This window comes from Pogona vitticeps, chromosome 2 (genome assembly GCF_051106095.1).
Source record: "Pogona vitticeps strain Pit_001003342236 chromosome 2, PviZW2.1, whole genome shotgun sequence".
Taxonomy (NCBI): Eukaryota; Metazoa; Chordata; class Lepidosauria; order Squamata; family Agamidae; genus Pogona; species Pogona vitticeps.
The window spans coordinates 63403456-63429854 of NC_135784.1; the positions used below are offsets into that span (position 1 = coordinate 63403456).

Here is a 26399-nt window from a genome sequence, read left to right on the forward strand (position 1 = left end):
CTCTCTCTCTCTCTCTCTCTGTTAATCTTCTCTTGAAGATGCCCATGTTACATGAGAAATAAAAGGCTTTAAGTGAGTGTGTTTTATGTATATGTATATATTCTTCCTCAACTCAGCACTCCACCAGACAGGGAAATTTAGAAAGAAATCAATACATGGAAATACTTTTAAAAATCAGAATCTGAGAGGAAAAAATTGAGTTGGAGGAAAGCAGTAGATTGCCCTGGAAAATCTCATGCAGCCAACCACACAGCGAGCAGATCTAGATGTGCTGATGGGATACCTCTGACAAGCTAAAGGAGGAGTTATCCAGCAAGGCCTGCCACCCACCAGTCCTCAAGCATTCTATGTAGCCAAATCTGTTCTCAGGGGCCTTGGTCACACAATCCCTTATCTCTTCTTTTTTTTTGCAGCAGCAGCTAGGCCATCATTTGCTTCCTCTGGAGAGAGCATGCCTTTGGGAAAAATCTGTCAGGAGTTATTGCGCTGTGTGTGTGTGTGTGTGTGCGTGCCTGCCTGCCTGCCTGCCTGTCTGTCTGTCTGAGAGGGAGAAAGAATGTGTGTGCTGAGGGGAACTAGACCTGAAAGTGGGTAGGGCTCTCCAGAGTGCAAACTTTTCTTTTCTTTTGACCACACTTCCTCGAATTCCTCAGCCAGCACAGCCATTGGGCATATTGGTGGTGGCAAAAAAGGTAAAAGTTCCCTTTGATAATTTTTGTCCAGTCGTGTTCGACTCTAGAGGGCGGTGCTCATCCCCGTTTCCAAGCCATAGAGCCAGCGTTTTGTCCGAAGACAATCTTCCGTGGTCACATGGCCAGTGCGACTTAGACACGGAACGCTGTTACCTTCCCACCGAGGTGGTCCCTATTTATCTACTTGCATTTGCATGCTTTCGAACTGCTAGGTTGGCGGGAGCTGGGACAGGCGACGGGCGCTCACTCCGTCGCGTGGATTCGATCTTACGACTGCTGGTCTTCTGACCCTGCAGCACAGGCTTCTGCGGTTTAGCCCGCAGCGCCACCACGTGGTGGCAGCCTCTGGGATTACAGTCCCAAAAGTAGGATTTCCAGCTCTTTCTCTCTCTTTCTCTTTCAGCCATCCCCTTCTTTCTAATTCTTCCCATCCAACAGTCTCCTCAGAAAGGAGCTGATCTGCCCTGAGCAGCGTGCATAGGGCTTTTGAAATTATACCAGATAGACATTATGTGCAACCTCAGGGTTAACTTGCCCACCCCGATTGTCCTGTTTGCTCAGTCCATTCCCTTTCAGTTTTCATGGTTTCCTCTCCCTTGCATCCAATGCCTCCTGAATTTTATTCTGATGGAAAGGATTTTTAGAATTATTTCTGGAAGTGAAGTATATGTAGTTTAGTTTATAATTTCACTCTATCAGTTCACTGACATTCCTCCAGCTTTTCTCCTTTAGATTACAAACAGACATACAGTATATGCATAGATTAAACAGAGAAAGAGGAGAGAACAAGTGGGATACAAATACATAACAAAACCATAATAATAATAACTGTGTAACATCAAGCCATTTCCAATTAATTATGACCCTTTTCACTGTTTTCTAGGTATACACAGAAGTGGCTTCTAGGGGTGCCCTGGGACTGCGCAGTTCACCCAAGGCCATGCAGGCTGGCTCTACTCCAGTACTCTGAAGATGCCAGCTTTACCTAGAACTTTACCTAAAACAACCTTCAGAACACGGCCAAAGAGCCCGAAAAACCCACAGCAACGAACAAATATCAGTCGTTGCTCTTCTATACAAAGAAGAAGAGAAGTATAATACCGAGGCGTATCCTGAGAAGCAAATGTAAATCTCCTTCAATAAATGGATAAAATTTTAACAAGACATATTTTGGTAAATTGAAGGAAAATTTTTCATTCATTTATTAAAATATTTTCTAGGCAGGTTTTTTGTTAAAGAAAATCAAAGAGGGTTTGTAAAGCAATGATAAAATAAGATGAAAAACCAAACAAGTCAAAATAGAACATAGGCATGTCAATTATAAAAATTCTAAACTCATCAAAATAATCAATAAAATCAACGTAGGTACCAATAAAACAAGCCATCATAAACCTCAGAGAAGAAGAAGGTATCTAGATGAAAAAGATTAAATAGCTAGTCCTTCGCTAGCTTTTTGTGGAAAGACATTCAGTAGGTGAGGTTCCAATACTAAAAAGACCTCCATCTTTACCTCACCTGAAATGTCATCTCACTCTGTTATTAGCCTAACTGTGATGTTTTTGTTTGGTATGAAGCTATTTCACAACATATAACTTGCACAGAAGGACACAGCAAGATGACAAAGCTCATGATCTCAATGCAAAAATTCTTCAGGTTCAATCCTCCGCACTAAAAACACAAACATAAATATATGAGGATGATACTGATTATCTTACACAAATGTAAGGATTCAGGGTGGGGTGGAGAGTGTGTTAAAGAGCTTTTAATTCTGTGGCACTGCTGGCAGTTAACTGGATCTTACATTCATTTAAGTGCTGAGTATAATTACTAAGGGATGTGGTGGCACTGTGGGTTAAACTGCAGAAGCCTCTGTGCTGCAAGGTCAGAAGACCAGCAATCGTAAGAACGAATCCACGTGACAGAGTGAGTTCCCATCACTTGTCCCAGCTCCTGCTAATCTAGCAGTTTGAAAGCATGTAAAAACGTGAGTAGATAAATAGGTACCACCTTGGTGGGAAGGTAACAGCGTTCTGTGTCTAGTCGTGCTGGCCATGTGACCACAGAAATTGTCTTTGGTCAAATGCTGGCTCTACGGCTTGGAAACAGGGATGAGCACCGCCCCCTAGAATTGGACATGACTGGACTAAATGTCAAGGGGAACCTTTACCTTACCTAGAATTACTTACTGTACCTATGTTCTGTTGTCTCAGAAGACAGACGTGCAATTCAATTCATTGCATTACTCATAAGTAATCTTTACTATATCCAGTAGTGCCTTTTTTTCCCTGCTAAGTGCATAGAATTGCAGCCTATGTGTTCCTGCTTAGAACATATCTCTGTTGGGATTAATGGGAGTTAACTCCTCGGTAATTGATTAAAGGACTGGAACCTTAAAGAGGTAACCCCACCACTGAAACACTTTCCCTTCTGCTTGGGATCTTAAGAGTTTTACCAAAAGAGTAGGTGGTCTAGAGGCTGGGGCTGAGTAAGAAGCTCGACTCCACTGCAGCTGACAGCAGAGCAAAACTTCACCACATCCACATTCACTCAAGAAAATAATGAAGTACTGCAACTCACTATGAAGAAACTGCAAGACACTTTGAAGATAAAATCCCTCACATCTACTCTGACCTGGATATTGTCATTTACACTGGTCTAACAGATGTAATTTTGGCCTTTGTTTGTTCCATGATAATGGATATATAACCATTTGTGGACTCTAGCTGAACAGGATCCTTTGGTGAGAGTCACCAAAGATGTGCTCGATACTTACTTTTGTTGGTTCATAGAAGTGGCTGAGAGTGTCCGGTTGAGTGGATATGTGGAGTGGTGAATGCCTTTCTACAGTAAGGCAGGGTTCCAGCCTAAAAGAGGCTTTGGGAAGGCCTTTCCTGAAAAAGCCTTCCTTAAACCCCACCATGTTGTTGTTGTTTAGTTGTTAAGTCATGTCCGACTCTTCATGACCCCATGGACCAGAGCACGCCGGGCCCTCCTGTCTCCCACTGCCTCCCGGAATTTGGTCAAATTCATGTTGATAACTTCAATGACACTGTCCAACCATTTCGTCCTCTGTCGTCCCCTTCTCCTCTTGCCGTCACACTTTCCTAACATCAAGGTCTTTTCCAAGGAGTCCTCTCTTCTCATGAGATGTCCAAAAAGTACTGGAGCCTCCGCTTCAGGATCTCTCCTTCCAGTGAGCACTCAGGGTGGATTTCCTTCAAAATGGATAAGTTTGTTCTCCTTGCAGTCCAGGGGACTCTCAAGAGTCTCCTCCAGCACCACAATTCAAAAGCATCAATTCCAGTGAGCACAACTGGTGTTGAAGACTTCTGGGAATTGTAGTCCAAGAATACCTGGGTTACTCAAGATTGGGAATCACTGATCTAGATGGATGACCTAAGAACTGGGTAGCGGGAGTATGTTCCAATTGGTTCTGCTGGACCTCTCGGCAGCCTTCAGTACTGATGAAATCATGGCATCTTTCTGGGCAACATTTCTATAAGGGGACTTGAAGGCACTGTTCTACATTTTTTCTTGGGAGGGCAAGCTCAAAAGGTGGGGTTAGGGAACTCCTCTTTGATCCCCTGCCCATCAGCCTGTGGGGACTGTCAGGCTTCAGTCCTGCTCCCAATGGAGTTCAACATTTACAAGTCTGTGTCCAAAGATTTGGAAGATTTGTGCTACCAATACTGATGACATGCAGCCTAATCTCTTCCTTTAATTTAAATCCAGGGACACTGTTTCAATGCTAAACCACTGTGTGCAGTCACTAATGTACTGGATGGGGGTGGACAAACTGAGATATAATCCATATGAGACAGAAGTGCTTCTGGTCAATCAAAAGGCAGGCTAAGGAATGGAAAATCCAGCCTTCGCTGGATGGTTCGCTGCTTGTCTTTACCTCTGGATTGAGCTCTGAGTTTGCCAGCCTAGATGTTGGCAGTATCCAGGAGCACATTTGCCAATTTAAACTAGTTAGTGAGCTGTGCTTGTTCCAGAAGATGGTTCTGATGGTTCTGATTACACATGCCTTAGTTACTTTCTGTTTGGATTACTGTAATGAATGCTATGGAGGGCTGCCTTTGCAGGGTGTTTGGAAACTTTGGCAGGTCCAAGATGCTGCACTCACATTATTGACCGGAGCTGATTATAGTGAGAATAGAAACAACTTGTTACATCAGCTGCACTAATTACCAGTCCATTTCCAAGCACAATTCAAAATGCTGACTATGATCTACAAAGCCCTATATTGTTTTGGGCCTAGAGGTGGGATATTCGTACATAAATACGAATATCTCAGACTCAGGTGGCCTGGAAGCCTAGTTCCGCCTTCCCTTCGGGATGACAAATTCCCCACTCAGCTGCTGAATGGCCAGCAATGCAGGGAGGTGGAGATGTGCTACCTGGGCTACATCTGATGTTGGTGTGACGAGTGGGAAGCCAGCTGCATGCATTACGCGGCGACCCATAAGTGGGTTGAGAAGGCAGGACTAGGCTTCCCAGCCAGCTGAGTCTATGGTATTTGTATATGAATATAGATATCCCATCTCTGTTTGGGTACAGTATTTGAAGGACTTTACTTCCCTTAAGAGCCTTGAGATTATTGTGAGAAGACTTTCTCTCTCTCTCTCTCCTGCCTCCCCACAGAAATGTTTGGTGAAAACACAAGAGGGCCTTCTCGGTGGCTGCTCCCAAGCAGTGGCACCAAAGAGACGCTAAATTGTCTTCTTCCCTGCCCTTCTCCAGCTGGAAATCAAAGACCTCTTTATTTAGACAAGCCTTTTGCTTACTTACTGGCTCTTGACAAAGTGGGTGCTGTATACTCTTTTTATTTATTGTGTTTTAAATGGTTTTTGAAACTGTTTTAATTCAGTGTTGGGTTTTGATTAATAACGCATTTAACTGTATGTTAAATATTATAACTTATTGTTATTCGTAGGTGTATTTGGTATTAACTCACTTTGTGGGCTGCCTCAGGCTTTGCCCTAAGACAGAGATGGAATAAAAAATGAAGTAAATAAAGAAGCAACCCATTTAAAGTAATTTTGTTTTTAAAAATTATTTAACAGTTGCAGTTGAAACAGGGAGTGCACGCAGAACGCAGATAGAACTCAGTTCAGGCCCAGCGGGCCTACCATCTAAGAGAGATATGTAGACAATGTAAATACCTGGCCCAAGGTCATGAACAAAAAGGCAGCAGTAATAAGGGTGACAAGTAGATTTTTGGTCTCCTGACACTTAGTTCTGACTAGATACACTGACTGCTGGAACTGTATCTACGTCTCTCCTTTCATATACACAATGGGGCCTTTGTAGGGGATGCTGTGCACACATTATTGATGGTTATATCATATCAGCAGAAAGATAATTGTTACTGTTCGGCCTGGAAGTGTGTACAGCTTCAATTATCTATCCATAACGGGGAGGGGCAGCTCTGGAGAATGTTAGGTAATCAGCCTCTCAGGAAACAGAGTGGAGCTTTCAAGGCAATTACTAGACATTGTGGGAGATGGCCCAGTTTTGGAAACAGTGCTTTTGCTAATTTACCCAAAGTTTTAGTCAACACTTTCCTAGCAACTATTAAAAACCACAGAGAAAGCAATAAAAATGTCAAAAAGCTTACTTGGGGGGGGGGCTATAGCTCCCAGAATCTGTTGGATCAACCTGCTGATTGGTGGATTTTGGGAACTGTAGTCCAGGTATAACATTTCCAAGTTCTGAAAGAAACATATCACACAGGATTACTCACACTTAGCTTATTCTTCATTATCAGAGAGCATATCTGGATTTGGAACTCCTTTAGTCCCAGGTAGTGCTCAGGAATGCTGCCTTTCAGAATAGAATATGTCATGTTATTTATCAGAGCCACACTGCCATTAGCATTGTTCCTGTTGCATAAGTGATGCATTGCATTGTCTATTATTTATTTAAAATATTTATATGCCACCTTTCTCCTGAAGGATTCAAGGCAGCTTACAGTATTAAAAGAAACAAAGTTAAAAGTGAAATAATAAATATTACACTATTAAAATGCATTAAACAAGGATCTATTGAAACATAAGAATAATATTAAAAGCACAAATAAACCACAGAATAAAATGCTATCTTTAAAAATTCTTCTTCTTCTTCTTCTTCTTCTTCTTCTTCTTCGTCTTCTTCTTCTTCTTCTTCTTCTTCTTCTTATTTTATTATTATTATTATTATTATTATTATTATTATTATTATTATTATTATTATTATTATTATTATTATTATTATTATTATTATTATTATTATTATTATTATTATTATTATTATTATTATTAACCTATTGTGTTGTCCTTACTAAAATGCCGGAAAAATACTGGGAAGCACTTGCTGGTTCAATTTGTTGGCCAATTCTGATACTGCCACTTGGAAATATTTATGAAAGGAAAACACAAAACTAAAGAATACTCTTGCTATTTAGGATAGATAAGCGAACAGCATGAAGTCCTAAAAAATGCTGACAAAATATCTCGCCTCTATAATGCTGGAGAATGCCCTTTAAGAGTAACTCTTGAAAGTAACTGTTATGCAGTAACTTGTGGTAGTTATAAAAAGTAATTAGTTACACTTAATTATATTACTCATAATAATTTACTTCAAACTTCTAAATCTATGCAGGTTTAGACTGGATTATTACTAGAGATGGGGGGGCTATTCATATACGAATAGGAATATCCCCACACAGGTGGTGTTAACGAGGGTCCAGCCCCATCGGGCTGGATGGTCCACTCACCGATCTACCATGGACACGGATGGCACGATTCTACGAATGGCACCACAGCGTGCAATCTGCTCGCCGCTCTTTGGCCTTGCATCAAGGCTTGTTCTCCTGCCTCCTGCCAGGAGTAGTGAGCGGATCGTGCGCTGCAGCACCAGTCATAGAATTGCGTCGTCCGCGTCGCAGCAGATCAGTGAAGCCCCTCATGGGGCTGGACCCTTGTTAACGCCACCTGTGCGGGGATGTTCGTATTCGTATACAAATAAGAACACCCCCATCTCTAGTTATTACCCAGATGGAAGATTGTTTGGAAACCTTAATTCAGCCACTTTGAAAGAAGCGGATATAAGAAAGATATAAGATATGATAAATTAACAAAGACACCTGTGAAACTGAATAGCACTGGTTACAGAAAGTTACTTTCTACATGCCAAGATTATCTATTTTAACAAAGAAACATTTGCATGCACAGAATTATTTATGCTTGGGAGCTAATGCTTCTCAAAGTCTGGTTCTTCCCATAGCCTTAGAAAAGTTCCTTTTCTTTTTCTTTTTTTCTTTTTGCTGTAACCTCCAAATGGCCATGCTTCCATTTTCTGGTAGTTTTAGTGCAAAAGATTTCCATGAAGACAGCTGGGTTAGTCTTTTGCAGCAGAAATGATAAAAAGTCTCGTGGCACCTTAGTTTGATTAGGCACATGCCTTCATCGGATGAAGTTGCTGCAGTCCACAAAACGTATCCCAATCAAATGTGTTAGTCTTCAAGGTGCCACAAGACCCTTTCTTGTTTTACTCGTATATTCATATATATATGTTTCCAAACATGATTCTTTATATACACCCAGCATGTTAAAACTCATGGAGTATAATTCACACTCGCCAGTGAATGGCTAAGCAACTCTTAATCTCAAATTAGGTCTCTGCAGGCAAGAATACCAGTGCCTCTGGCTAGAGCTGCTGTGATGTCACAGAGGGGCACAGCAGCCTTAGCATAACTAAGTGAGAGCTAAGGGATTTGGTGGGCCATTCCTATGGTCAATCTGCAATTTATTTCATTTTTCTATGTTCTATTAATAGAGAGAGACTAGGATTCTAGCCAAAGTTAAGCAAGCTGAGAACCCTTTTGATTCCAGTGTAAAAATAAGAAATTTGTGTAACTTTCCTGTGAAACTAACTGAGATTAGCAGGACATGGCAGGATTGTGCCACAAGTGACAGCAGCAAATACTGTACTAATAACAAAGAACAACGTCAGCAAGGACTATACAGAAGAGATATAAAAATAAGAGGAAGCTTCATAAAAATAAAAATTCACAGGGGCTTTCCAGTGATGCCGTATTGCAATGGCACTGTGTGGTTTGCAGTTTCAGAATAGACAGCCATTGGATACAGATAGACAACACTGGCTTTTATAGTGTGTGATGGATTTTTGGCTTTAACATGTGATCTGAGTGTCTCTAGGTGTTAATGAGCACCATGCCTTCAGCCATACAAGCAAACAAACATCAGATCTTCCAGACTGGCCAAAACAGTTTTAATTTACAAGGCTAAATCTCATAAGCCAGATCCATTACATTCTACCTTTTTATTTATTTGTTGTGAATTCAAGCGGCTATCTCAAATAGCATGACCAAACTAAAAACACATTTCACTTTTGCCACTCAGGGTCCTCATCCGAAGCTTGGGTTCTTGCAAAGAGTGTATTACAATCCCAAGTGGAATTAATAGAATGTGTGAAAGAGATGCAGATGTCCAAGACTGTGATTCTTGTGTGTGCTTGTGACAAGCCATCGAGGTTTATAACAGGGTCATAAAGGCAAAAGAGTCAAGAACTATGTCTCCTTAACTTTATCTCCTTTCTAAAGATAATGAGGATCAGAAGGGTTGAAAGACTGATTTTGCAGTTGCTATTTTAGGTCACTTTCTCTGTCCCTGAATTTTCATTATACAACTAGTACACCCAACTTTTCTTTTTCAGAATGAAAATGTTCTTTCAAATCATGACAGCTATAGGACATCCTTCATTCAGAATGCTTTAGGATTGGCCCAGCATGACCAAGGGTTCCACATGAAATGTCTCACGATGTCATGAGTGCAGGTTGTCTCTCACCCACAGTTGCTATGCTGGTGCAAAGCCAGACTTTATTTCACATTATGCTTGGAGTTGAATGGAAGGTACTGCCCCATTCAGAAGGTATGTTTTTTTTTTTAACTTATTTTATTTTATTTTATTTTATTTTATTTTATTTTCTTTCTTTCTTTCTTTCTTTCTTTCTTTCTTTCTTTCTTTCTTTCTTTCTTTATTTATTTATTTATTTATTTATTTATTTATTTATTTATTTATTTATTTATGGACTTATATACCGCCCCATAGCGCTACAAGCACTCTCCGGGCGGTTTACAATTTTAGTTATACAGGCTACACATTGCCCCCCCAGCAAGCTGGGTACTCATTTTACCGACCTCGGAAGGATGGAAGGCTGAGTCAACCTTGAGCCGGCTACCTGGGATTTTAACCACTGCGCCACGAGGCTCATTTATTTATTTATGTAATATTTTAATATTCTACCCTTCTTTTAAAGCAGAACAAAACTTCAACAACTATTTAAAAATGTGGACATGCATAAAAGTACAAATGTCACCAAACTCTCTGAGACTATAACAATGTCATTCCTATTAACATAGCACATAAGTCACTTCACTAAATGGTTGAGGACTGGCAGGATGTAATACAGTGGGCTTAGGATGTAGACCAGAAATCCCCACATCCAGCCTTACATAGACTATGGTCGAACATCTTTGTCTTAACCCTTCATTTGCAATTTGTGGGATAACAATAATAACCTACCTTAGAACGCTGATAGAATAAATGTTTAGTAATGTTTGGTGCATGCGCCAGGAAGAAAATGCTTAATGTTATCACTGCAATGTGTTGCTGTTAGCTGAAAAAAAACACCCACATTTACCTTCTTTCATTTTGTTGTCATTACGTGCCGTCAAGTTGTCTCTGACTTATGATGGCCCTATGAATGAGCTATCCCACTCAGCTCTTGCAAACTCAAGCCTGTGGCTTCTTTCAGGGCGCCAGACCATCTTTTAAAAATTAATAAGGGTCTTAATGTTCTTGGGGAAGCTATTTGGGGGATTTTGGGCAATTTTTGTATTCTAAGATTACTTTTAACTAACAATGAACTAAAATGCACTACATTAATAATACTGTATGTTAGTACCAGACTGTTAATACGGGGCACATCCTCAATGGTTGAATAGCTTGCTATCTGGGTCATTTTTGGTCCTATTTGGTTTATGGTGCCCACATGTGTTTTGTCTTCAAACCATCCATCCATCCATCCATCCTGCCCCTTTTTAGAGTTGTCCCTGTCCTTTTTTTGGCACAATGCAAATGGCTATGGGTTTCTGGTGCAATTCAGAGCATTCCTAATTAGTCTGTTCTGTAGCCCATCCAGATGATTAATCCGCACTCAAACACAGCTGTGGGCAGTGTTATCTGAGGTGACAACCCTGTGACATTTTGGCTAGTTATGACATTGAAAGGGATGACAGAGCACCCCCCCCTCTGTTTTTATCTACTGTTTTAAATTTTGTTTAAATGAGATACATTGGTGGTATAATGGTTTGGGAGTAGCTCTGTAGCGGACAAAAAAGCTCTACAGAGAACCATTAAAATTGCCCAGAATATCATCGGGCTCCAGCTACCAACCCTGGATGACATCTTCACATCCTGCTGTCTGAGGAAGTCACACAGCATCCTGAGAGACTCTTCCCATCCTGCTTATAACTCTTTTGAACTGTTGCCGTCTGGCAGAAGATATAGAACAATTAAGACTCGGACCACACGTTTTCTGAATAGTTTTTATCCCAGAGCTATAATTGCACTTAATAATGAGCTTAAAGATCACCAGTAGTGAATAGTTAGTTGGACTGTGTTACTTGGCCTGTGGTGCAGATGTTTGTATTTTTAGTGGGGACTTTTAGTGGGTGGGGAGTGTTGGGGGATTTTTTTAGTGGGTTGGGAGTGTTTGGGGAATTTTATGTGTGTGCATGTGTCTGGTCTCTGGGTGTCTGTGAATTTCATTGTATGGGTATACTGTGTATATACTTACAATGACAATAGATGATGATGATGATGATGATGATGATGATGATGTATACCGTGCTAGGTAGATGCTTAGCTGTTTCACTATGTCACTTTTTTTTTTAAAGAGGAAAGTTGCTGTGGCCTACTGAATAATGGGAAGGGGAAGGGGGACAAATTAGGGTGATCCAAAAACCTATCTGGACCCCTCTCACAGGAGAAAAATACTCAGTGTGCATGGAAGAATCGTTCAAGTGACAGATAAAGTAGATCTCACCAAAAAAGGAAACTTTTAATCACAAACCAGACTGTTCCTACTTCTTCCATCTGGATGTGCCCATTTTTGCTAGTAAAGCACCAACATATTACCCTTTCAATAGTATTCACAAGTAGTTAACAACATGCTCTCTAAAAATAACTGATAACAAGTAACAAATTAATAAAAAATCAAGATTTTGCATTCTGAACAATCACCCATGCAACCATAAATGCACAAACTATTTGAAGACCTTGTCAGTCAGGAGTGCTAGCTTTAGGAAAATCTGGGCAGGAAAGGTTTTGGAAGATGACTTAAGAGTTTTATTTACTCAGTTGTGTCCATTTCTCTCTTGAAAACAGCACTCTTGTTCACCAACCTTCCATCCTTTGCTACATTCCTTCCCTATGCAACCAGCCATTACTCTTTCAGTCTCGTATGCAAAAATCTTCATGCTACCAAGTACCTCCTACACACAGCTTGGATACAGTACATTGCCTTATTTCTTTCTTGATAGCCTTCTTCCAGCTCCTTCCTTTGCCAGCCTTACTACTACCAATGGCCTTGATCCTGCATGTGAAGGACGGACTCATCAGGTCAAATCCAATGTTAGTCCCAAGTAGAGCAGACTAGTTCAAATAATGGAATTTGTTCACAAGTAGCCAAGTTCTGTTTTTGAATGGGTCTACACCAGTGAATCCCAACTTTGGGTAACCTAGGTGTTCTTGGACTGCAACTCCCAGAAACCCTGGCTTCTGAGAACTGCAGTCCAAGAATACCTGGACTACTCAAGGCTGGGAGTCACTGGCTAAATTCGGTCTTGCACCAATTGGAAGCAAGACTGAATTTAGCCAATTGAAAGCAGGAAGTACTTTGAATACACACTCATAGTTTGTATTACTTTTCTCCAGCTCAAATTGCAGTTCTGGTAGGCTGAATGAGTCTACATTTAGCCATTAGGCTAGATTACAGCTGGGACAACACTGCACACCTTCCAAAAAGGAATTGCATGATGGTGCACCAGCTGTGCTCTGGGGAGTGGGGCGTCATCAACAAATCTTGCTAAAACAAATTAAAACAAAAAGCTACCAGCTAAATGCTGCATAGTCATATGGATACTGCCTCCTTGGAGAGGAAGGCAGATCAGCATTTTCTCCTTATATGAGAAAAACAGAACACTAGCATCAAGTTTTTAAAGCATCTTTGCAGTGAGCCTATTCTTATAGAAAGTTTATAGTAATCCCTCCATTGCAATTGTAGAGCTCTAATTCTTGGCTATAGCTCTGCCCATTCTCTCTTTTTCCACTCTGCTCTTTCCTTCCACTTTTATTGGGACCAGTATCTCCTCCTCCTCCTCCTCTTCTTGCCTTGCCTTTTGAGTTTCTTTTACATGAATTTCCTTCCTCGCTTCCCAGTTTCCTGGATAGGCTCTATCACTTATCTGGATCATTTCATAGCACATAAATAAAGTAGTGAGATAAAGCACAAAGGATTCTTGATAAAGTCCAAGTTTTGTTTAACAGTTAAGATAGTGAAAGTTTACAAGAGTTGTTCTGGGAGAGCTGTGTGTTGTGAATAGAGCTATTATTGCCATTATCACATTGTTTAGACTGCTGGGCGCAAAACACCGGCATTTTCATACTTGTTTAACAGCTTCATCATGCTGTATATTTTCATTGTCCTTGCGCTCAGTTGTCATGGAAATGAAAATGACATAATAAAAAGAATCACCAATTCCTTCATGACAACTGATAGGTCCAAGAACTCTTTAATTAGCAGGCAGTAGAGATTAAGAATGTCAGACCCTCTTCTTCCAAAACTTTCTCTATAGGAGTCTGTTTTTTTCCCCCTCACAAGCCAATAGAGGGCACTGCTATCCTATTTCATTTTATGGTAGGTTTTTTTAATGCATCAAATCAAGGCACAAATAAAACTATGTTTTTCTGCATCATCTTATAAGCTAGATCTATGAGGAAATAATCATAGATTATTCCATGTAAGTAATTTCTCTATAGTTGCAGTGTTGCATTTACATTCAGTTATCAGGATTTGGATTCCACCTCCCTCATTTGCTCTGCCATTGAGAAAAATGAAGAAGCATGGTGATTGATCTCCCTCTACCAAAAAATGAAACATGTGATTCAGCTTCCACCCATGTCACAAATCAAAGTGGTACAATATTGTAACAGAAATCTGATAGATGGTATAAGAAATAGGCATAGATGTACTCACATTAGCCTTTGCATTTGGTTTGTGTGTGCGTGCACGTGCCAAGGTAAGATTTACATGAATTGAGGATATTCTGATTAATCCTCTTTTAAATAGTTCTTAATTATTATTAACATTTTATGACTTGTTTCATCTTTGCAAAGAAATCAGTAGATGCAATCTTTTAGGAAGAATAAAGCAAAATATGAGTAGTCCTTCTAATGCTTTGAATGCTTTCCTAATTACATACACACAGACATACAAGTCTAAAAGTAATGTCAGTCTTAACTAGTTACTGAAATAAATGGGACATTATTCAAGAATAACATTCATTTATTTCAGTGAACCTTCTTTAGTTGGGAGTCACATTAGATGTACCTCTTACATATGGCCCATCTCCCCTGCTTCACATAGATTGTATTCTATTATTCTTGTTTTTTTAAATTAAGTGAGGTGATCAGAGTGAATCACTGTTACTTCTCTGTGGACAAAAACCTAGAAATCTTTCTGGTTTTGTCAAACAATTTAAATCAAACATTTGCATGTCCCTTCTTTGAATTGCTTATCCCTGCTGTTATAAATACTCTTAAATGTGCCCATTGCTTTCATAGCCAGGGCTACTGCATTCAATAGCTATTGCATTCACATACCAAACTCTCATTTAGTGTATTAGGATTCTGAGCCACTTAATTTTCATGGTTTGTAATACAAGAAGAATGGTTTATGTGCTAGTTTTCAGAATATATGGCAACATGAACAGAAACTGAAGGTGTGGAATTAAACTATTTGCCTGGGTGTTCAGAGGTCCACATTTTATAAGACAGCATAAATAATTAAGATCATCAAAAGGTCTTGCAGGCTTTTCGTCTTCTCAAAGGTCATAGCTGAAGCAATCAGCACATTATCTACAATTTAGCTGGCTTCACATCTTTTAACATGCATCTCTGGATGAACAACTATTTACTGAATGGAGAACATAACTGGTGCTCATTTGATACACAAAACCTAACTTTGAATCTTGGTAATATAAGGTTATTATAGCTATATAATGCAGTATCTATGAATTGCTCCATGAACAAGAACACCTTTGCTTGGAAAGTTTGCTGGTTGTGACCTAAACCACCAACCTTCAACAGACAAAACACCCTTCTTACAGACCTTACCATCTTTTTCTCTTTCGACGTGACTATTTGGCCAATTCCTAACATGCAGAGGGCCAAACCTTGCAGTCTCTGCCCACCAAGATTCCCATCTCCTAATTTCTTCTCTTACCAGTGCAACCTCTGTTTAGGCAAAGTTGCTCCAATTAGTTGCAGCCGGAATTATAGACGCTGGGTCTGCAGGATTCAGTCTCTGTTCATTTAGATGATGGCATTATCAGCTAAGGCATGTTTACTGCTAAGATTATATGTCCTGCATTGCATTATCTATAAGTATTTTTGCTATTATAGAAACTTTTTTCTCCTGGCTAGAGTATTTTGCTGCAGCAAATTGCAGAGAAGAAAAGCAGGGTGGGGGGAGGAAGGGAACTTCATTTGGCGGCACAGAAAATTTGCATAAAATATTGCTCTAAGCACTGAAGGATCTTATTACATAGGGTTTTGATGATAATCTTTGTTGAAATAATATTTAACACATGCTGCACTTTTAATTAAGTATCTGAATAATCTCAAATTAATACCAGAGGTTTAAAAATAAGTTTTCATTTTAGTGAACTGTAATATAATAGCAGGCACCACAACCATTTCTCTCTCCCTTACCCTTTGATTTAATTAAATGCCCCTTTGTGTCTTTCTTGTCACTTCAGAAATGAGAATTAAGAAAACAGAGCTAGAAACATTTTTATTTATGATATTTTAAAACTTCTGCTTTATTTGTGCATGTCTTCTTATTGTTGTTATTAATAATTGTAGTCGGTGACAGTGATGATAACAATATATTTTGCTTCCGGAACTCAGCGTTCTTTGATTAAGATACTTAATTGGAATCAACTGGATTGAAGCTTAGCAATTCGCTTGTACACTCAAAGGGCAATTACAGTGTGTTACCTTCGCAGTAATGTGTAGATGTATTGGTGCTGGGAGGAAAAGGCAATATTAGCCATGAAGTTGGTTTGCGGTGTAGGTGTCTGGATGTGCACGTGTTAAATCCTGGCAGTTTGCACAAGAGTGTTGTACTCTGACAATGTTATGCTGTTGATGGTAGAATGTAATATAAAGAGGGGACTTAATTTTTTTCCTGAAGAATCAATCTCTTGCAAACAGATTCATGTTTATTCTATTTATTTTTTCAAATTAAAAAGCCTTGATCTGGCAGATTTGTTTGTCTTACACTTTGGCATATTTGACAATCACTGCTTCATTATTTCATCTTATGAAATTCCATTTCAATGAAGGTTCATGGAGTGATTTTTTTATACAGCCACTTTGCTCTCTCTCTCTCTCTCTCTCTCTCTCTCTCTCTCCCACCTACCTACCCAAAACCACACTCACATACTGTTTGCCATGCATGGGAGGAGGGGATATTTGGAACAGAGAGGATGTAATCAGACAGGCTTTGAAGGTTTTCTGTTAGATTCCCCCTTTATCCCATCCCATCTATCATTGTAAAGGAGACATATATAACTGCTGCACTTTGTATATTGAGGGGAGCTGCCTGCTTTTTCCCTTTACTGAGATAATGACACTGTGGGTTGTTGACTGCTGTTATCTCTGATGACAGCCTTATCTGCATGGCTCTGATTCTAGCTCAGGGAGTCTGAGATATACAGTACTTATGAAACTGACCAGTGTTCCAATTATATAGGTGATTTAGAAAAAATTTAAAAGGTGAGCTAGCAAAGAAGAAAAATTCAAAAAGCTTTCAACAGGAAAGACACACACACACTAATTTTGGCCACTTACAGTTTCATGTTCTATATTCTGAAACTACCAAAATAAGGCGGGGGAGAGGTGGATGGTGGGAGAAACATTTCTGGGATGGCAATCAAAATCAAACCAAAGAAGAAAGGGATCATTGCCTCATCTTGGATCCGGTAATCTGTGTGATAAAGACTGGTATGCACAAGGAGATTTGTAAAACCAGTTGTGGGGAAGGGGTGGTAGAGGACAGAGAGACCAGCAGTTGACTCTTTTGTATCCTTTCCTTCCTGTTTAGCTGGGCAAACCGAACAAGGTGGCACTCATACTTAATTTTCCATCCAGGTCTGCCATCCACTAAGTTCAAAAGCTTTATTCAGAATAATGGAGGAATGCATACCATAGTTATAGTTCCATCCCATCTAAGGATATGTGATGTTTGTTATTTGTTATACTATCAAGTTATAACTAACCTTAATAGGGCTATCAAGTTCAGTGGTAAAACTATTCCTTAAATAGTTCCACCACCACCACCTCCATGAGTTGTTGAGCAGAAGTTGAACCCAGGTCACCAGAGTCCTAGTCTATCTACCCATTACATCACACTGGGTATCTGTGTGATACCATTGTAGATCACAGGAGGAGGCAGCGAAGGAGGCTTCCGCCTCTACTCCACTGTCTTTCTTAAGTCTTTTCTGTTTTTTTTTTATGGAATGATGGAGGCTATTTGGTAGGTATTAAAATGAACAGCTATGTCCATCGTGTCTAAAAAAAAAGGTGTGAGGGGCATTAAATAGGACAATCATGTCCCCTGGAGACTTTTAAGGGTGTGGTTGTCTGTTTTTACATTTATCTTTTTCTATTCATGGGGGCCCAGGGGCTGCATGGGGGCGGAACTTAGGGGACCCCATCTTGCCCACAGGTTGCACCAGTCCCACCTATAGTATAAATCAGTGGTGCCCAATCTTAGATAATCCAGGTATTCTTGAACTGCAGTTCTCTAAAACCTTTGCCACCAGCTGTGCTCGCTGGGGTTTCTGAGAGTTACAGTCCAAGTGGGTTACCCAAATATGGGAACCACTGGTATAAACACATCATGTGCAGCAGAGGATCATTCCAGTAACCACTCTGCAGATAATAAACCTGGATGAACACTGTAAATGCTGCCCAAACACTACTGCTGTATTGTGCATTATGATTTAACTTCTTCAAATCATGAGATGGATTCAGACCTCCTGGCAAGCTGACAACATTTATGGGATAATTGCTGCTTCTCCTCCAGCAACAGAGCACCTCAAGCAAATGCCATTCATGGATTCATGCTTTTCATTGCCATCACAGGCGCTAATGTTGAACAACTATAGCCCAGTGCTCTGGCTCTCGGGAGTGAGAAATAGGCAAAAGCCTTTTCTGTTGGCAGATATCCCCTCATGTTGGCAGAAATGTTCTTGTGCTGGCGGAGATTTGCCAGCACAGAACTGCTAAGACCTGCTTGCAGAAAAGCCAAAAAGAGGGTGGAGAAGGGGAGGACCAAAAAAGGGACAGAGTTATGCCAGAACAAAAACCCCTCCAGCTGAGGTGTGTAAACCTCACACCAATACAAAGTCAGAACCACAAAGATAATACTAAATAATGTCTACTGTTCCCAAATGGGGATGGGTTTGTATTCAGTACAACTTCAGCTGGCCTAGTATCAGCTCAGATGATTCACAGCTATTCTAGCCCATTAGGATTATGCTCTGAGAAAAAGAGAAGGGGCTAATTTGAGAAGGAAGATAAAATTGTCAAAAAGAAACTAGAAATTGCAACAGCTACAACACTTTCAAGATACTGGGTGATTTCTTCAAACACAGAGACATCTGTGTGCTCACACATTCCAGGGATGGTGGGGCCCAGGGACTGCACTAGGGGACCTTTGTGAGCCCCATACAGTACAGCTCATACGTTGTCCATTTAACAACTTGGTCTGCCCAGCTGTGTTAACAGCAGCCTCAACTTTGTATTAAAGTATAAGTAAATAGTAATAAAACAGGCAGAAATGAGGGCTTGGAAGAATTAGCTCTACAAAAACCATGGCACATTTTGTTGAGAACCATAATATGGCAGCGATCTGCAGACACCAAAGAAGGTCAGAGCTAAAACATTTTTTAAAAAAATCTTGTTTTGACCCAGTTATATATTTTTCAGAGTAAGAGGCTTATTGTTTTGCCTCTGACTGAAGCATTTCCACTTGAAACAATAGCACTGGTTTGCAATGGTTATTAAGCCAGTTTTGCTGTGGGATGGAAAAATTTTCCCTTTGCAGTCTCAAAATACAAGCTTCCCCCTTGTTCAGCACGTGCCTTCCCTGACCACAAATGGTCACTTTTCACCAAGATTGCTTAGAAATGATGTCAGTAATTAAAACCATTCTCCTCCTAATAGAACTTCATAGTTTCTTCATGAGGCAGAAAGCTGCTTTCTCACGTCATGCCCTTTCAGCCATGTGGGAACTCTTTCTTTTCTTTGGGACTAGGGACCAGAGCAGCTCCCCATCTATAGCCCATAGAGTTCACTTCCATTTTAGGATTGTAAACGCAGGTAAACAAAGTAAAGTCAGCTGTCTTTTCTGGAACAATGATTATTAAATCTTCCAATGAAGCACAAGAATAGCATCATTCCAGGAAAAAGGGGGAATGGAAAAAGGCCCAGGAGGCAGTAGCATGGTTGTCTGTTTTACATCGGCAGACAACAAACATAAGGCTTTTTTTAAAAAAAACAAAGAGTTCCTTGACTTCTGCCTTATTGACTTGGGTGGCATACTTTGTGGATGCTACAAAACCACTTTCCAGTGCTTACCTATGTGCTCGTATCTACCACACAAGCGCACACCAGATGATTCCTCATCTACAGCCAAGTTCCATGATGAAACAGCATATAAATGTCAGATCTGCCATATATCCATATATCAGTATAACACAATATTCTGCTGTATGCAATCAAATCTAGGTACAATACCTAGACGTCATTGAGATTCCCAAGTATGTCCAAGTAAGTCACACTTGCTCAAGAAAGAATATTATTGGCCGTCATGTCCACACATTTCTGTGCTTGTTAATTATAGGGAAAATCCTGTTGGTGTAAATATATGTTGGAGGTACTGATGATGTCATCAGTTGGCACCAGTAAAATTTAATTTAAATTAATTAAAAGCTTCCTATCCTGTTTTAGGTTCCAAGGCACCCTGATCAGGCAGTGATTTTTAGTGATTAAAGACTCCCCTCCTCCATCCTGAGCTTCCCAAAGGCTTCCCCAGGGCAAAAGGGAGCCTCATAATCTAAAACATGAGGATAGAAAGCTTTTAATTAATTTAAATTAAATTTTACTAATACTAGCGGATGATATCATCAGCTTCAGCCACATAAATTTATACCAACATGATTTTGGCCACTATAAATGAATGTGTAGGAGGGAAAATATGGAATAAAACTCTGATATAGTTTGGAAAACCTTCTCTCACTCACTAAAATAATCCTTACTTACCAGGCAGAAGTACTGAGGCAAGTATCTACTTACACGCTTGGTTTTGTTTTTTAGTTTGCTGTCATTTCCACTGAGCCATGAATTCTCAAGATGATCTCTGGCCAATTGTACTCTCTCAACCTAATATATAAGCAAAATTTCTAGATGGATGGATGGATGGATGGATGGATGGATGGATGGATGGATGGATGGATGGATGGATGGATGGATGGATGGAAGTCTTTAAGATGCTGCTGCACTAAACTAGAGCAGGTAGCTACCCTTCTTTAAGTGATCAAACATATAATCTCACTTGGAAATAAAGGACAAAAAACCATATTTATCTCATAGTTTCCCACCAAACTGTTTCACCAAAAGACCTACTAGTTGATCATGAATGTTCAGGGTATTAAACTCTGGTGCTTCCACCTGTGTCTGACATGTTATTTTCAGAAGAGGTGTGGGGACACTTTTAGTTTTCTCCCCAGAATTTGCACTAAAGGATCCTATTGGGCCTAATCTTGCCCTCCATGCTGTTTAGTGTCTACATTAAATTGCTGGGACAGGTCATCTAGAAGCTTGGGTGAAGTGGAGGAATGGTAAGGGATCCTGCTATCTCAGAATAGTCAGCACATGTTGGCTGCTGGCTACTGCATACCCTCTTTCTGCACTGTTTCCTGCTCCCCTTCCCATCTGTGCTCTCATCCACCATTTCCTTAGTCCCAAAAGCTTCATTTTGTTGTTTTTGTTGTTTTTACATGCCATCAAGTTGTTTATGTCTTACAGATCTATAAATTAATGACCATTGAAAGGTTCTATCATTAATAGGCTTGCTCTGCACTTTTCTGAGTGGCTGCTATCTTTTCCAGAGAATCTTGTCTTTTCATAATATGTGCAAAGTGTTATACCCTTAGTTTAGACATGTTTGCTTCTACATAGAGTTAAAATTTACTTTGCTTTAGCATCCACTTATTTCTCTTTGGTATCTCTTTGGCAGTTCTTGGTATCCATAAAGCTCCTTTCCAAAAACATATTTGAAATGAATATTCAGGAAAAGGCCGTATGATTGTGGAAACAAATGAGTTTTCTTGTAAGCTTTCTTCATGGTCCAGCTTTCACATTCCTACATAATAACCAATAATTCTGTAAATTAGATGTTAAATAGATGGCTGCAGTCTCCAATAATATGTCCTTACATTTGACAATCTTTTCTAGTTCCTTCATAGCTGCCCTTGCTCTGACCTAGGTGTGTTGTAAACATTGTGAGTCCTTCAAATCCAGTCCTTTCCCCCAGAATTGCATTATGAGGAAACATTAATAAGATTTTTACCCAGGGCTATTAATGATTAATAATAATAAGTGCAAATTACATGCCAAGTCAATTTAAACTTATAGCATCCTTTTTCAGGGTCTTCTATATACATATACAGTACTCAGAAGTGGCTTAACAGTCCATTCTTCTGAAGATATTCTGATTTTATGCAGCCTGCCCAAGACTACATAGGTGGGTTCTACTACAAGGCACAGTAGGGAATTGAACTCCCGACCCACTGGCTCTGCTGCTAACCAGCCATGGTAAGGATTGCTACCAGATCATGTGTATAAAGTACCTTGAACAGTTGAAAATGGTATAGAAATTTAAAGTTATCACCACCACAACTGCCCTTGTTGTCATCACATCACTAACCACCTTGAATGAATTCCAAATGTTAATTAATTAATTAAATTCACAGGCCATTCAAAAATGAAACACAAGCTTGAGTGGACTTGAAGATCAGTTAGACTTCTGGATTTTCTGCATCCCCAATTCTGCATTTTTGCATCAAGAATATCTTTAACTGAATCTGTTATTCTTTCATTAGATATACTGTAGAAATATCAATCTATTTTGGCCTACCTGTTCTAATTCTTCCAGCCTTTTCAAAGCACTTTAGCCCTCAGAGCCTCAGTAAAGGTTTTTGGTTTTGCCAGGATTGTTCTTCAGTTCAGCAGGTACACCCTTGAGTTCTGTACTTTCACTTGCTACAGTTCAACCTGTCTTTAAAGGGATTTTGCTCCCTGTTTGAACAACTGATGCTAGCAATTAAACTAAACAATAGATGTGTCTAAAGACAAGTTAGTAGTCCAAGGCACAGTGGAAAAAACAAGGTAAATTTTGAAGACGGCTGTAGCAATACAAATCTCCTTGGCAGAATGTATGCCATTAGTAAATCTATGAGTTAGTTGGCTATATTTATATTTTGCTTTTCCTCTCATGAGTTCAAGGCAGAATATACAGTTCCCCTTCTCATCATTATAACTTCACAACCACTCAAAGAAGTAGGTCAGGTTGAGAAAGAATGTCTGGTTCAACATTACCTGCTGTTTCATGGCTCATTGGGGGCTAGAATCTGAAAGTCCCAAGTTCTAGTTCGACAAGATTTTCTTGCTGAAAAGCCAGATCGTAAATTTTTTACTAAGTTTATTGAAATATAGAGAGGTGATATCGCTCTTACTGAAAAATATCATTTGTAAATCTGCTTGAGGGTTAGTTACTTGTTGTTAAAATTTTACTCATTTTATTGCTTTATAGCACAAGTTTCTACAAGGCGGGGGATTCCATTCCTCGCTGTGCCTCCTGAAAGTAGAGCCACCCTGTGTGGGTTTGGACAAGTTGCACAGTCCCAGGCCGTCCCCAGAAGAAGGGAATGGTAAACCACTTCTGTGTATTCTCTACCTGGAAAAATCTGGAAAAAGTAGCCATGGCTCGGGAAAAGAATGGCAAGAAAGGGAGCAGGAACATGTAATTCAAATTCCAATTACCTAAGCCTGGAACAAACTTAAGAAAGCAAACAGGCAACAGAAGCTGATGGGCTTGTTGCTTGTAATATTGGTTATCTACTGCCCAGATAATTTAAAATGCTCTTAGTCCTTTTAAAAACATATTTATGGATTTGTTATTTATTTGTCTTAAAGTTAAAGCTTGTCCTTTCAGCAAATGCCTTGAGGGCAGCTTTTGATAATTAACGCACTCAGTACAATAAGACAAGAAGCATTTTACAGTCTTGCTATTAGTTATTTACAGGAGTGAGTCCAAACAGAACGCCTCCCTTGGCTGAAGGCCAACAACAACTAGCTGCACACATGTTGGAGGGAGAGAGAGGCCCACCAAACTCCTCTCCTCCCCACTCCATCCACTCTCAACTTTTCTTTGAACTTTAGGCCTGTTTTTTTTTAAAGTCCCAGCCTGCCTATATTTATCTGTGTTGACTGTGAATGGGAATTGGAAAAAGGGAAAGGAGAGAATGGCCGCTGCTTTTTAAAAAGCTAATTTAAAAGCAGGCGCAGTCTTCTGTAAAGATGATTCCGATTGTCCACAGCTCTTTTGAAGGGACAAGGTTAAATCCATTTGTATTCAGAATGTGGGATTAAGCACTCATATGGAATGAACAACATTTTCCTTATTTATTTCATATTTAAATAGGCCCAAGTATAAGCCACTCAATTGCCAACCATTTGGGAATGCCACAGGATTTTCAGCGTTTCTTCCCATTTTGCCTACCTAAAAGCTGTTTATCTCCATGCTGCGTACATTAACAAATTTCTAATACTTAATGTCTTCTGTCCAGTCTCTAAACACAATGTTGAGGCAGGGGAGCTGTATATAGTACATGTAATGTTGTGCTGATATGTAAGGTCAGTCCAGCTTTACTCCAAAACAGTTTGATGGAAGAGAATTAAGTACAATATGATCTATTCCTCTAAAACTGGAGGTATGATATTTTCTGTTTGTGAGAGAGATGGCCCATAGATACATGAGTGAATTCCCTTTTTTAAAAAAACTGAGCTTGCTATTTTCTAGTCCCCCAGAGAAAACAGTGCTCAGACCTGTAACATGGGAGCAGCAGAAGACCTATAATACCTTATGGCTTGTCTTCAGAAACTCTTTTAATATGCAGAAGGGACTGATTATATATGTAGGCTTATCAATGTGTGAGCCTGCAAATCATACCCCAAGCACACTAGGATTTTTTTTTCTTTTGTGAAGTTTCTCTTGCCAGCTATCAGAACACTTTATCTAATCTTACTTGGAAAGAATATGAAAGAGCTGTCTTCTTTGTCAATTTTACATACAGTCTTTAAGTAGGGAATGAAACTGACCAGCTTTTTTAAAAGTTCGGAAGAGAGATGCTGGGCTGCACCTGAGAGAGCACCACACAACCTTATAAAATTGATAGCAATAATTTAAATAGAAATAGGGCTATAAAATAGCACTAGCTTTGTTATAGCGGAGAAGAAACTTTATGTTGTTAATGGCATTCCTTTATTGACATTTATACACAGTTCTACCCTATTCCAGGGTACTATACAATAGAAGCATATACAGAATACAAAGGCTGAGCAATTCAACAATAAAAATAAATGCAGCAACAAAATTAAATGGCAAACATCTTTGTAACTATATTAAAATTATATAAGTGAAAGCTTTCGAGGAAGCTGTTCTAGAGCTGTGGACTACTAACTGTTCAAGGCTGGTGATGCCAGTGGCCCTCAGCAGCAGCAGCAGTCCTGGTTATGGTTGTTGTGGGTTTTTCAGGCTTCTTGGTCGTGTTCAGAACACGGCCAAGAAGCCCAAAAAACCCACAACAACCATTAGATCCCGGCCGTGAAAGCCTTCGCGAATACATTAGTCCTGGTTATACTTGAGCAAGTGCAGCTTACATAGGAACTAAGGTTACAACAAAAACACTAGGGTGAAAAAAAGAAGACCCCACCAGCACCCTACCTTAATACAGATATTATCTCCTCCTAGAGATGATTTAATGCTTAAATGGAAGGTGAGAAACATATCTCTCGGTGAAGTATGTATTTGTTCCACAGGTGCTTTTTTACACTTCAGTTTGCACAAGCAGGAATCACAATGGGGATCAGTATAGATTTCTTGTGACTTTGGATACTTATATGCAAAACTGGACAAAAGCATTTTGGCTAAAGAGGGCCAAGTGGAAGTTTGTCTCCCCTTGCCTGGGATTTGGGGCAGGGGCAACAGATGAGAATGCAATCAGAAATAATGCTGCAAGCTGCAATTTGCTTTTTTTTAAATAACTGGTCCTCGGTGTTTAGCAATCCCTCTACAATAGTCAGAAGACAGAACGTATTTCAAGAGCAGTTCATACAGGTTTCCCCCCCCCCCACACGCACACACACAGATACAACCTCTTTGTAGAAATATGTCATATACTATCATGAGTGAAGGCCACATTTTGACAGGTATACATTTCTTACAAATGGCTTGAAAACTCATGATCTGATCCAGCTTAACATTTGATAGATATGGCATGTGTGCATGGCTTTTACACAGCGCCACTGTCCATAAGGTAGGAAAAGTAAAAGGACCTGTGGAAAGAAATATACATTTCAGTACCTCTTGAGAAGTATTTCACTAGTACAACATTGATAAAGACCTGTGGAGAGGAGGGCACTGTACTGTCAGGAAGTATTTTGAGAAGCAACGAATAATACATAGTACATACCCAATTTTCTCCTTTGCAAAAGTGGAAAATTATTTTACTTCCTTTTTTTTTATTTTGTGGCTGCAAAACCCTTTAATTCAGCACTCACAAGGCTTATATTATCACATTTTTATCTATTGTCTATCACACTTGTTTCTTACTCTTTCTCCAAGGAACTCAGGATGGCATAAATATGGCAACTCCATTTTCTGTTCAGAACAACCCAAAAAACCTTCTAAAGGAGTTTTGTATGAGAAGGAATTATTGCCAAGAAGTCATCAGGTGACCTTCATGAAAGCAAGGAGATTTGGATGAATTCTTACATTGGAAACAAATGATTTGCTCAGTATCTTTTTAACTTGTATCTGGTAGAATGAAAGACATTGTAGTACGCTGGATTGATGCAGAAAAGTGACAGTGTTGTGACAAAATCTACAGTGATCCCATAGATGGAATGTCATAATACTGTATATATATTGATAAGCTATTTTTCTTCACAGTTCATTGTAGACAAAGAATTTCCCTTGTCAAAACTCTGACCTGAGAATCAGAA

The 26399-nt window shown here is 39.7% G+C and overlaps 1 long non-coding RNA gene across 1 annotated transcript in view; it reads right to left on the bottom strand.

Moving 5' to 3' along the window:
- Nucleotides 1–9839: 9839 nt before the first annotated feature.
- LOC110081401 (uncharacterized) overlaps nucleotides 9840–26399 on the bottom strand; it is a 45952-nt gene continuing 29392 nt past the window's right edge. The window contains exon 4 of the long non-coding RNA XR_013541645.1: nucleotides 9840–25730. This is a non-coding gene — a long non-coding RNA (uncharacterized LOC110081401). The remainder of the gene's footprint in view (nucleotides 25731–26399) is intronic.